Genomic DNA, 13,206 nt, shown 5'->3' on the forward strand with positions numbered 1-13,206 from the left:
TTTTTTTGCAAATGGATATCCAGTTATGCCAGCACCATTTGTTAAAAAGATTGTCTTTTCCCCAATTCACTGACACTGGGCCTTTGTCAAATATCAGCTGCTCATATGTGGATGGATTTATATCTGGGTTCTCGATTCTGTTCCACTGGTCTATGTGCCTGTTGTTGTACCAGTACCAGGCTGTTTTGACTACTGTGGCTGTATAATAGGTTCTGAAATCAGGTAAAGTGAGGCTTCCCACTTTCTTCTTCTTTTTCAGTAATGCTTTGCTTATCCGAGGCTTCTTTCCCTTCCATATGAAGTTGGTGATTTGTTTTTCTATCACCTTAAAAAATGACATTGGAATTTGGATCGGAAGTGCGTTGTATGTATAGATGGCTTTTGGTAGAATAGACATTTTTACTATGTTAAGTCTTCCTATCCATGAGCAAGGTATGTTTTTCCACTTAAGTATGTCCTTTTTAATTTCTTGTAGTAGTGCTTTGTAGTTTTCTTTGTATAGGTCTTTTACTTCCCTGGTAAGATTTATTCCTAAGTATTTTACCTTCTTGGGGCCTACTGTGAATGGTATTGATTTGGTTATTTCCTCTTTGATGTTCTTTTTGTTGATGTAGAGGAATCCAAGTGATTTTTGTATGTTTATCTTATAATCTGAGACTCTGCCAAACTCTTCTATTAGTTTCAGTAGTTTTCTGGAGGATTCGTTGGGGTTTTCTGTGTATAAGATCATGTCATCTGCAAATAGAGATAACTTTACTTCCTCCTTGCCAATCCGGATACCCTTTATTTCTTTGTCTAGCCTAATTGCCCTGGCTAGGACTTCAAGGACAATGTTGAATAAGAGCGGTGATAAAGGGCATCCTTGTCTGGTTCCCGTTCTCAAGGGAAATGCTTTCAGGTTCTCTCCATTTAGAGTGATGTTGGCTGTTGGCTTTGCATAGATGCCCTTTATTATGTTGAGGAATTTTCCTTCAATTCCTATTTTGCTGAGAGTTTTTATGGTAAATGGGTGTTGGACTCTGTCAAATGCTTTTTCTGCATCAGTTGATAAGATCATGTGGTTTTGTCTTTTGTTTTATTAATATGGTGGATTACATTAATGGTTTTTCTAGTATTAAACCAGCCTTGCATACCTGGTATAAATCCCACTTGGTCGTGGTGAATTATTTTTTTGATATGTTGTTGAATTCTATTGGCTAGAATTTTGTTGAGGATTTTTGCATCTATGTTCATGAGGGATAGGTCTGTAATTTTCTTTTTTTATGATGTCTTTACCTGGTTTTGGTATCAGGGAGATGGTGGCTTCATAGAATGAGTTGGGTAGTATTCCGTCATCTTCTATGCTTTGAAGTACCTTTAGTAGTAGTGGTGTTAACTCTTCTCTGAAAGTTTGGTAGAACTCTGCAGTGAAGCTGTCCGGGCCAGGGCTTTTTTTTGTTGGGAGTTTTTTGATTACCGTTTCAATCTCTTTTTTTGTTATGGGTCTATTTAGTTGTTCTACTTCTGAATGTGTTAGTTTAGGTAGGTAGTGTTTTTCCAGGAATTCATCCATTTCTTCTAGGTTTGCAAATTTGTTAGAGTACAATTTTTCATAATAATCTGATATGATTCTTTTAATTTCAGTTGGGTCTGTTGTGATGTGGCCCTTCTCATTTCTTATTCAGGTTATTTGTTTCCTTTCCTGTATTTCTTTAGTCAGTCTAGCCAATGGTTTATCAATTTTGTTAATTTTTTCAAAGAACCAGCTTTTGGCTTTGTTAATTCTTTCAATTGTTTTTCTGTTCTCTAATTCATTTAGTTCAGCTCTAATTTTTATTATTTGTTTTCTTCTAGTGCCTGATGGATTCTTTTGTTGCTCACTTTCTATTTGTTCAGGTTGTAGGGACAGGTCTCTGATTTTGGCTCTTTCTTCTTTTTGTATGTGTGCATTTATCGATCTAAATTGGCCTCTGAGCACTGATTTTGCTGTGTCCCAGAGGTTTTGATAGGAAGTATTTTCATTCTCGTTGCATTCTATGAATTTCCTTATTCCCTCCTTGATGTCTTCTATAACCCAGTCTTTTTTCGGGAGGGTATTGTTCATTTTCCAAGTATTTGATTTCTTTTCCCTAGTTTTTCTGTTATTAATTTCTAGTTTTATTGCCTTGTGGTCTGAGAAGATGCTTTGTAATATTTCAATGTTTTGGATTCTGCAAAGGTTTGTTTTATGACCTAATATGTGGTCTATTCTAGAGAATGTTCCATGTGCACTAGAAAAAAAAGTATACTTTGCAGCAGTTGGGTGGAGAGTTCTGTATAAGTCAATAAGGTCAAGTTGGTTGATTGTTGTAATTAGGTCTTCCGTGTCTCTGTTGAGCTTCTTACTGGATGTCCTGTCCTTCTCCGAAAGTGGTGTGTTGAAGTCTCCTACTATAATTGTGGAGGTGTCTATCTCACTTTTCAGTTCTGTTAAAATTTGATTTATGTATCTTTCAGCCCTGTCATTGGGTGCATAAATATTTAATATGGTTATGTCTTCCTGATCAATTGTCCCTTTTATCATTATGTAGTGTCCTTCTTTATCCTTTGTGGTGGATTTAAGTCTAAAGTCTATTTTGTCAGAAATTAATATTGCTACTCCTCTTCTTTTTTGCTTATTGTTTGCTTGATATATTTTTTTCCATCCTTTGAGTTTTACTTTGTTTGTGTCTCTAAGTCTAAGGTGTGTCTCTTGTAGGCAGCATATAGACGGATCGTGTTTCTTTATCCAGTCCGAGACTCTCTGTCTCTTTATTGGTGCATTTAGTCCATTTACAGTCAGCGTAATTATAGATAAATAAGTGTTCAGTGTTGTCATTTTGATGCCTTTTCATGTGTGTTGTTGACAATTTCATTTTTCCACTTACTTTTTTGTGCTGAGACGTTTTTCTTTGTAAATTGTGAGATCCTCATTTTCATAGTATTTGACTTTATGTTTGTTGAGTCGTTACGTTTTTCTTGGCTTTTATTTTGAGTTATGGAGTTGTTATACCTCTTTATGGTTACCTTAATATTTACCCGTATTTTTCTAAGTAAAAATCTAACTTGTATTGTCCTATATCGCTTTGTATCACTCTCCATATGGCAGTTCTATCCCACCTGTATTTAGTCTCTCTTTTTGATTGTTGTGATCTTTTACTTATTGACTTCAATGATTCCCTGTTATGAGCTTTTTTTTTTTTAATTAATCTTAATTTGTTTTTGTGATTTCCCTATTTGAGTTGATATCAGGATGTTCTGTTTTGTGACCTTGTGTTGTGCTGGTATCTGATATTATTGGTTTTCTGACCAATTTCCTTTAGTATTTCTTGTAGCTTTGGTTTTTGCAAATTCTCTAAGCTTGTGTTTATCTGTAAATATCTTAATTTCGCCTTCATATTTCAGAGAGAGTTTTGCTGGATATATGATCCTTGGCTGGCAGTTTTTCTCCTTCAGTGCTCTGTATATGTCATCCCATTGCCTTCTCGCCTGCATGGTTTCTGCTGAGTAGTCTGAACTTATTCTTATTGATTCTTCCTTGAAGGAGACCTTTCTTTTCTCCCTGGCTGCTTTTAAAATTTTCTCTTTATCTTTGGTTTTGGCAAGTTTGATGATAATATGTCTTGGTGTTTTTCTTTTTGGATCAATCTTAAATGGGGTTCGATGAGCATCTTGGATAGATATCCTTTCGTCTTTCATGATGTCAGGGAAGTTTTTTGTCGGCAGATCTTCAACTATTTTCTTTGTGTTTTCTGTCCTCCCTCCCTGTTCTGGGACTCCAATCACTCGCAAGTTATCCTTCTTGATAGAGTCCCACATAATTCTTAGGGTTTCTTCATTTTATTTTTAATTCTTTTATCTGATTTTTTTTCAGCTATGTTGGTGTTGATTCCCTGGTTCTCCAGATGTCCCAGTCTGCATTCTAATTGCTCAAGTCTGCTTCTCTGACTTCCTATTGCGTTGTCTAATTCTGTAATTTTATTGTTAATGTTTTGGATTTCTGCATGCTGTCTCTCTATGGATTCTTGCAACTTATTAATTTTTCCACTATGTTCTTGAATAATCTTTTTGAGTTCTTCAACAGTTTTATCAGTGTGTTCCTTGGCTTTTTCTGCGGTTTGCCTTATTTCATTTCTGAGGTCATCCCTGATGTCTTGAAGCATTCTATAAATTAGTTTTTTATATTCTGTGTCTGATAATTCCAGGATTGTATCTTCATTTGGGAAAGATTTTGATTCTTTTGTTTGGGGGGTTGGAGAAGCTGTCATGGTCTGCTTCTTTATGTGGTTTGATATCAACTGCTGTCTCCAAGCCATCACTAAGATATAAAAATAGTAGTGGTTTATTCTCTAATTGCTCACTGAGTCTTATCTTGTTTTGTTTTCTTTCAATATACGTGGATGGGCTACTAGATTGTGCTGTCTTGTTTGTTGTAGCCCTTGACTTACTTATGACCTATTACCAGCTGGTTTGGGCTGTTGCCAGATATATATGCCTGAGTCTATTCACTATTCTTGAGTAGAATCTGATTTTGGGTCATCAGGTGTGTGCTGCACCCTAACACCTATCCACCTTGAGAAGTAGTGGTGATAGTTGTGTGTACCAGATTCTATTAGCAGCTGGGGTTCACACTCCGGGGGGGGGCAGGATGCTGACAGGCTTCCCCCCAAGTGTCAGTGAGGTAGGTGTGTCTCTATTCCTATACCACCTTGGTGGGAGGGCACTGCAGCTGTACCTTGGGCCTCCAATGTAAGTACCTCTACTGATTGGTAGGTGTCACCCTCCTTAGACCCCTAAGGCAAGAGGCTAGGTGATCTGGGGGGAGCTTCAGCCCTCAGTTCCCTGTTGTGGGTCAGTTAGGACTCTGTTGAATAAGCAGAGATATCAGACCTGGGAAACTTGTTTTTCCAGTAAATCCGCTAAAAAAAAAAAAATGCAGTCAGATCCCTATCAGAACAGCCTTTGGATTATAACCACCACCTTGTTCCCTGTAAGAATGAAAGCCCGAGATTTGGATCATATATGCTTGGCTGGAGCTGGTTCTGTGTTTTTAGCCCAATTAGGGAAGGATTTTTGGTCTCTGGGTTTTTTGTGGTTGCTTCTCTCAGGCCAGAAGAATGGGTTAGGAAAAGACCAAAAAAAAAAAGGGAAAAGCAAAGCCGCTGCGGAGCCGGAGCCATTCTCCCTCTGGCTCAGGAAATTCCAATGTTAATGAAGCCGTCTGGGAAGGCGGGGGGATTCAGAAAAACAGGAGAGTAGTACCCCGGAACACAGCCAAAGTTGCTTATCTTGCTTGGGATGACTATTTTATCTGTCGCCTATGTGTGCTGGCTGTGTGGAGATTGTCGCCGAGGGTCTGGCCGGCTAAAGCCACAGTCAGATCCTCCGCTGCCAATCCAAAGCCCAGTGTCAAGGTTCCCCTGCTGAGACGCTGCACTCCCGACTCCAAAACCAGTCACTGCCTCCCGGGGACTTCTCTTCCCGCCAGCCGTGTCACGGTGCTGCCCCCGCAGACCTGCTGGGCCGCCTCCCGGGGTTAGTTTAGGGAAGTAGGGCTGCGCCCCATGTTTGTGCCATGAGTAGATGCCATGTTCAGCTCCCCTGTGCCCAGTCCAAAGCCCGGGGCCAAGGTTCCCCGGCTGGGACGCTGCACTCCCGGCTCCAAAACCAGTCACTGCCTCCTGGGGACTTCTCCCACCAGCTGTATCGCCACGCCGCCCGCGCGGACTGGCTGGGCCCCCTCCCGTGGTCAGTTCAGGGGGGTAGGGCTGCGCCCCTTGTTTGCGCCGTCTCAAGATTTTGTGTTCAGCTCTCCTGGGCCCAGTCCTAAGCCCAGCGCCAAGGTTATCTGACTGAGACGCTGGCTCCAGGCTCCGAAAACAGTCTCTGCTTCCCCGTGTTTGTTCATTCTCCGTCTCTGTCATTCAGGTCGACTCTTTAAATCTGTGTTTGTTGTTCAGGGTTCATAGATTGTTATGTATGTGATCGATTCACTTGTTTTTCTGAGTCTTTGTTGCAAGAGGGATCCGAGGTAGCGTCTACCTAGTCAGCCATCTTGGCCCCGCCTCTAAATTTTTTTTTAAAAGAAAAGAAATTTTCTTTTCCAAAAAGCAGGCCCAGGATTAAGGTTCTTTGCTTTCAGCACTTGCCCTACCACTCCAGTCAGACAAGCTCACTTAGTGTAAGAGATCCCTAGAGTATAAACCACACGTAGCAGACTTGTAGTCAAGGGAGTATCAGATTACTTAATCCAATTTGATCGAAACTCTTACAGGTCTTACAGTGTTTGTAGTTGAATCTAGCTCTCTTTCACGGTTTCCTCTAACTTCGGTATCCAATCCCAGGCTGGAGCCATCTGATGAGGGAGATAAAGAGTGATTCAACAGCACCTCCAGAAGGTGAATCCTTATAGTGAGTCTAAGGCCTTCATTTTACAGATGAGAAAAGTAGGTCCAGAGAGACTAAGTGACTTGTTCATGGCTCTGTAGAGACAAAGTCAGAACCAGAGCACTAATCAATTGTTGCCAAACTTTCCAATATGTCACACCACTTTTTATTAGTGAGAATTTTCAGATTTAGTGTAAACACCATACAGAACATTTGAGTGTCATATTCTGTTACACTTAGACTGTGTTGGTGAAAATTTTTTCTATGATCTTAAAGGCCTGTGTAAACTAGAAATATGTAGCTTTTAGAAGGCTGCCTTTCCATATAAATGTCACCACAAACTCATTCACACCTATTACCTAGCAATAGTGTCATACAAGATGGACCTCTTTATGGCTGCAGCCTATTATACACCGGACTTGAGACAAATTCCTCAAAATCACATGGTTTGGATTAAGAATCAAGGCTTATTGGGGGAAACCTAAAAACAAGGACAGTAGAAAAAGAAGAGGCATGAAGTCCTCTATGCTCTCATCACCCCAGGGAGAGGCATACCACGGATTGGACCATTTACTGGATACACTATGCCTTCTGTACCAGTGAAGGGGCCACGCAGCCTTTTTCCCTTCTTATAGGATAAACATGAAAGTTACCTTGTCAGAAGACAAACATGTTTCTGGGGTTCCTAATTTTGGTTTAGATGTCTGTTTTTGGTAAAAGTTGTTTAAGAAAGCGAGCTCCACAGCTCTTTGAACTTTGGAGTCTGTGGGAAGTTGTATCCTCTATCTTGTTGTCATTAGATGCTGTCCATTCAGTTCTGACTCGTAGCAACCCTTTGAACAACAGAAGGAAACACTTCCTAGTCCTGTGCCATCCTCATAGTCATTGATATGTTTGAGCCCATTGTTGCAGCCACTGTGTCAATTCATCTTGTTGAAGATCTTCCTCATTTTCGCTGACCCTCTGCTTTACCAAGCATGATGTCTTTCTCCAGGGACTAGTCGCTCCTGATAACATGTCCGAAGTATGTGAGACAAAGTCTCCCCAGCCTCGATCTCAAGCAACATTCTAGCTGTACCTTTGTTATTCTGGCAGTCCATGGTATATTCAACATTCTTCACCACCACCATAATTCAAATGCATCCATTCTTCTTTGGTCTTCCTTATTCATTGTCCAGCTTTCACATGCGTACGAGGTGATTGAAAATACCATGGTTTGGGTCAGGCACACCTTAGTCCTCCAAGTGACATCTTTTTAATATTTTAAAGAGGCCTCTTGCAGCACATTTTCCCAATGCAATACATCGTCTGATTGCTTGGCTGCTGCTTCCATGGGCATTGATTGTGGATCCAAGTAAAACGAAACCTTTGACAACTTCAATATTTTCTCCATTTATCATGATGTCACTTATTGCTCCAGCTTTCAGGATTTTTGTTTTCTTCATGTTGATGTGTAATCCATACTGAAGGCTGTAGTTTTTGATCTTCATCAGTGTTTCAAGTCCTCTTCATTTTCAGCAAGCAAGGTTGTGTCATCTGTATATCACAGGCTGTTAATGAGTCTTCTTCCAATCCTGATACCACATTCTTTTTCATATAGTTCAGCTTCTTGGATTATTTACTCAGCATACAAATTGAATTAAGTATGGTGAAAGGATAAAACCCTTTCTTGATTTTAAACCATGCAGTATCCCTTGTTCTGTTCAAAAGACTGCTTCTTGTTTTATGTACAGGTTCCTCATGAACACAATTAAGTGTTCTGGGATCCCCGTTTTTCACAATACCATCCATAATTTGTTATGATCCACACAGTCGAGTGCCTTTGCGTAGTAAATAAACACAGGTAAACATCTTTCTGGTATTCTCTGCTTTCAGCCAGGATCCATCTGACATCAGCAATGATATCCCTCCTTCCATACCTGCCTCTGAATCCAGCTTGAATTTCTGGCAGTCTGCTGTCAATTTACTCCTGCAATCTTTTTAAAATTATTTTTAGCAAAATTTTTACTTGTGTGTGTTATTAATGATATTGTTCAATAATTTTCAAATTCCGTTTAATCTCTTTTCTTTGGAATGAGCACAAATATGGATCTCTTCCGGTCAGTTGGCCAGGTAGCTCTCTTCCAAATTTCTTGGCATAGATGAGTGAGGGCTTCCAACATTGCATCCTATTGTTGAAACATCTCAGTTGGTATTCCATCAATTTCTAGAGCCTTGTTTTTAGACAATGCCTTCAGTGCGGCTTGGATACCATCCTTTGATACCATCAGTTCTTGGTTATATTCCACCTCCTGAGATGGTTGAACATCGACCAATTCTTTTCAGTACAGTGACTGTATATTTCTTCCATCTTCTTTTGATGCTTCCTACGTTGTTCAGTATTTTGCTCATAGAATCCTTCAGTATTGCCACTTGAGGCTTGAATTTTTCCCTCAGTTCTCTCGGCTTGAGAAATGGCGAGTGTTCTTCCGTTTTGGTTTTCTAACTCCAGGTCTTTGCATATTTCATTATAATACTTTACTGAAATATCGGTGACATAGCTTCCAGCATTACCCCAATACGTAAGCCACCACAGCATGACAAACTGACAGATAAGCGGTGGACCCTCTATGTAGGAGGAAGAAAACTATTGATCCTACAGGTAGCTAAATTTGGGTGTCTCACTCTAGCTGGGAAAAGGCAGAAAACTCTAGTTCTAGTTGGCTCCTTTTCCAAGCAACTCAATATGTGCCTCCAGGGCCATTTTCAAATACCATATTTTTATACAAATAACAAAAGCCTTCTGCGTTTGTTTGTGAGCCTTGTCCTACTCCTCCCCTCCCCCCCCCACAAGGTACCCTCTTAAGCGCCTCCATACCAATCCTCTCCCACATGTTGCAGTAAAAAATTTAGCATAGCACACGTTTGAAAATACCTCTCAAGGGAGGGCAAAACCAGCAAACAAATGCAGAAACATGCATTGTTTGTGTAACAATATGGTAATTTTATATGTCACTCCACAGGCAGTATATGCGTGATAACAGAGAAAGTTTGATTCTATGATAAAAATTAGGCAAATTAAACAAAGGGTTCTTGATAGGGACAATTTACTGAAATATGTAGGAAAAAATAGTGTGTGTAGGTTTGACTTGCTTTACAAAATAAACAAGACCCCAGACATTCATATTTTTGCATAGTTATTATATTTAAATCTTTCATTTTCAGCTGTTTTACAATCACGTGCCTAAGTGTACTTTTCTTTGATCTCATTCTGCTTCTTGAATCTGTTGCTTGATATCTTTTCTTGTTTGTTTTTTCTAAATATTGTTTCTGTCCATTCTTTCCCATTTTCTGGGAATCCGGTTACTTATCTGTTATATCTTTTTTCCATACCTCATTTATTTTCCTTATTTTTTCTTTCCTTTCTTTAATTTAAATATTTTCTACTGACCTGTCTCTAGTTCACTAATTCTTTTTCTGCTATGTCTAATTTGCTCTTAACCCATCTATTATAGAATGTCCACTTTATTTTTAAAGGCAGAACATAATCCTGTTTAAATTCTCCATCTTGCCTTCGTTTTTTATAACATATTAAATAACAAACATTTTAAAATCTGTATCTAACAACTCCAATACCTGGATCAGCTTTAGGTCTGTTTCTATTGCTTATTTCTTCTCTTATTTTCAATCACTTCATTCTGCCTCTTGGAATCCCTGGAAATTTTTGTTCGAATGCTAAACATTGTGTATGAAAACTGGACAGGCTCTGAATGATGTCAGGTTCAGGCTGTCAGAGTAGAGTCTAGATTCAATCAGAGATTGAGATATAATATGAAGCTGGGCCTCAGGCTTTGTGAAGACTAGGCTATTTCCACATTACCTTTATTTCTACGGGTATTGACTGAAAACTTGGAATATTTACTAAGCCCTTTTCTCCTTGAAGAGCGCTGAATTCCAATTTTTCTTTCCCGCTAGTGCATTTGCATAGTTAGGATTCATCAAATACTTTGAGGGCAAATATCACAGAAAATATAAGGCTTATTTCTTTGTGATACCTTTTCCCTGACACCTTCCTTCCGCAAGTCTTAATTACCCAGTCCTTGAGACTTCTGACCACTTTAGCTCACCATTTTCTGGTTCACTTCTATGAATTTCCTTTCTGTCCAGGATCTTGGCCTTCAAGTCCCAGTTTCCCTGTTTGCTTTTGATGCTTTCAAATAGCTGCCTTTAAAAAATAAAAATCCCAGTATTTTATAGTTTTTTCAACAGTAACATTTTTCTGATGCAAGCTGCTGTATCATAGCCAGAAACAAAAGTTCAGTTGTACATATTTTATCTTGGTTAGTGTGACCCTAATACTTTCCAGCATGTTTTCTCCTTTTTCAAAATGGGCGACTTGAGAGTTCGACATAACTAACGCCATGATCAACCAATAATTTTTTCTCCTTCCCCTGCCTGTCTCCTCCTTTGCATACTTTTGTTAATCACTTAGTTTTGGCCTAATGTTAATGACTTTGTTCTTTGTTTGATCTGAAGCAAAAACTTCGTTTTGTTCTGTCTGACCACCTGCGACTTACACTCCCCACAGGAAAATCAGAGCCCAGGTGCCTGGTATGTATCTCTCCAGTCTGATAAAGAGTCCCTTGTCACTATCTTGTAATGAATTACTTCTCTGGCCAGGCCATCTGCGGACTACAAAGATACTTCTAACCCTTGTAAAATCCTATGTAAGCTCTAATGTAAAATTGCTCTCTGGTACTCCACAGAGACAGCCTGTGTTGCTGTCAGGTCCCAGGTGATGTATACATCTCCTGAATAAACTTTCTCATTCTTTCTGACTTGCAGTATGTTTCATTGGCTTGGGTGCTCCAGGGCACGGACCCTAGTTGGGTAACAGTTAGCCTAGCTAGAGGATTATAAATTTCATTGATCTTTGCAAAGAGCCAGCTTTTGGCTTAGTCGATTTTCTCTACTAATTTCCTGTTTTCAAGTTCATTGATTTTTGCTCTAATTTTTATTATTCCTTTTTCCCCCCTGGCTTAATCTGAATGTAATTTGCTCATTTTTTTCAAGTTTCCTAAGGTGAAAGCTTATAGGATTGGTTTTTTATTTTTTATTTTTAAAAATACATTATTTTAGCCAGATGGCAGTCTGATCACACATAGTCCAAGAACACTCAAATAGTGAAGATGCAAATATAATCAGATACTAAAGACTGGTCTTCAAACATCATAGCCAATGATGGCACACTTGCCTATGATCTCGCTAATATAAAAACACATCCACACCTCAGTGGCCACCAAACCATTCAGCAGAGCTTTCTTAACTGTGAACTACTTGAAGCTACCAGTTTGAGAACTATTCACTATTTTTTTCAGTCTCTGAATAGCTGCAGAGATCTTAGCAGAGGCTGAAGGAACCAGCTCCACCTTGGCATAGTGCCAAGATATGGCCACTCGAGGCTTCGAGTAAGTCACAGCAGCATTTGCCATCGCTGCAGCCTTCTTCCATGAGGTTACATAAAAATTGGGCCATGGTTCTAGGATGGAAAGCCCATTGCCCCCAACAGCCAGCTGAATGTCACTCCTGGAAAGGACCCACTGTAGGACCAGATCTTTCTTCTTTTCTGTTCAATGCTATAAACTTCACTCTAAGTGCAGCTTTCACTGTACTCCACAAATTTTGATGTTATGTTTTCATTTTCATTAGTTCAAAATATTTTTAAATCTTTCTTGAGATTGCTTCTTTGATGCATGTGTTATTTAGAAGTGTATTATTTAATCTCCAAATATTTTGAGATTTTCTACCTTACTCTCTGTTATTGATGGAGGTTTTATCTCTCAGGACAGCCCATCCTTAGTCTCCAGCAATTAGTCAATTACCCTTTAAGTATTCCTACCAATGTTGGGCCTGGGAGAAATTTAGGCTTCCAGTAAGCTGTAATTTTTTCTGTCTGCCTGCATCTCTAATTTTGGGGTGGTGATTTACCCTGTGACCTTGATTCTCTGATGTGTCTAAGAAAAGTTGTTGATTTTCAGCTTTTTTCTTGTTAAAAGATGGGAGTGGTGACTTTCAAGCTCTTTACATGTCAGACATTAGAAATAACTATATCACATTATTAAAAAAAAAAAAAACCCTTTGCCATTGATTCCCACTCATGGCGACCCTATAAGACAGAGTAGAACTGCCCCATAGGGTTTCCAAGAAGCAGCTGGTGGATTCGAACTGCTGACTTTTTGGTTAGCAGCCAAGCTCTTAACCACTGTGCCAGTGAATATTAATTGTTAATAAAATAGAAGATTAATTTTGCAAATGAAAGAATCTTTTTTCAGTATAAACAAGTCTTAATTCTATTTGCACCATCTTTTTAATTTCTCCTAAATAAATTTTTCTTAAATTTCCTAAATTTCATTTCCTTAAACCAAAAACCAAACCAAACCCCTGCTGTCAAGTCGATTCTGCCCCATAGGGTTTCCAAGTAGCTCCCGGTAGCAGCTGTAGCACTTAACCACTATGCTACCAGGGTTTTCTTCCTCAATTAAAGAAATAAAAATGTCCTTACATAAACTACATTTTACACAATGTACTTAAAATACTTTAAATATAATCATTTGCATTTTAAAATGCTCAATTGTGAGTTTATGAAAATTAGAAAAAAATATAAAATCAAATACTGTTTTTGAACCTAGCCTCAATTTTGTACAAAATCAATTTCTAATCCAAAAGATATGCTGCTTTTACTTTCAGATTGTCCTGGTGCATATTTTGATTAAACTTCATTAATGTATATTGCAAATAAGTTTTCTTTAATATATTGTGGATTAGGCATTAAAGTAGAAAGAT

The 13,206-nt window shown here is 38.9% G+C and overlaps 1 pseudogene; it reads right to left on the reverse strand.

Moving 5' to 3' along the window:
- Positions 1-11,585: 11,585 nt before the first annotated feature.
- Positions 11,586-11,898, reverse strand: LOC100668304 (ATP synthase subunit g, mitochondrial-like; annotated as a pseudogene).
- Between the last annotated feature and the right edge of the window lie 1,308 nt (positions 11,899-13,206).

Source organism: Loxodonta africana, chromosome 1, assembly GCF_030014295.1.
Source record: "Loxodonta africana isolate mLoxAfr1 chromosome 1, mLoxAfr1.hap2, whole genome shotgun sequence".
NCBI lineage: Eukaryota > Metazoa > Chordata > Mammalia > Proboscidea > Elephantidae > Loxodonta > Loxodonta africana.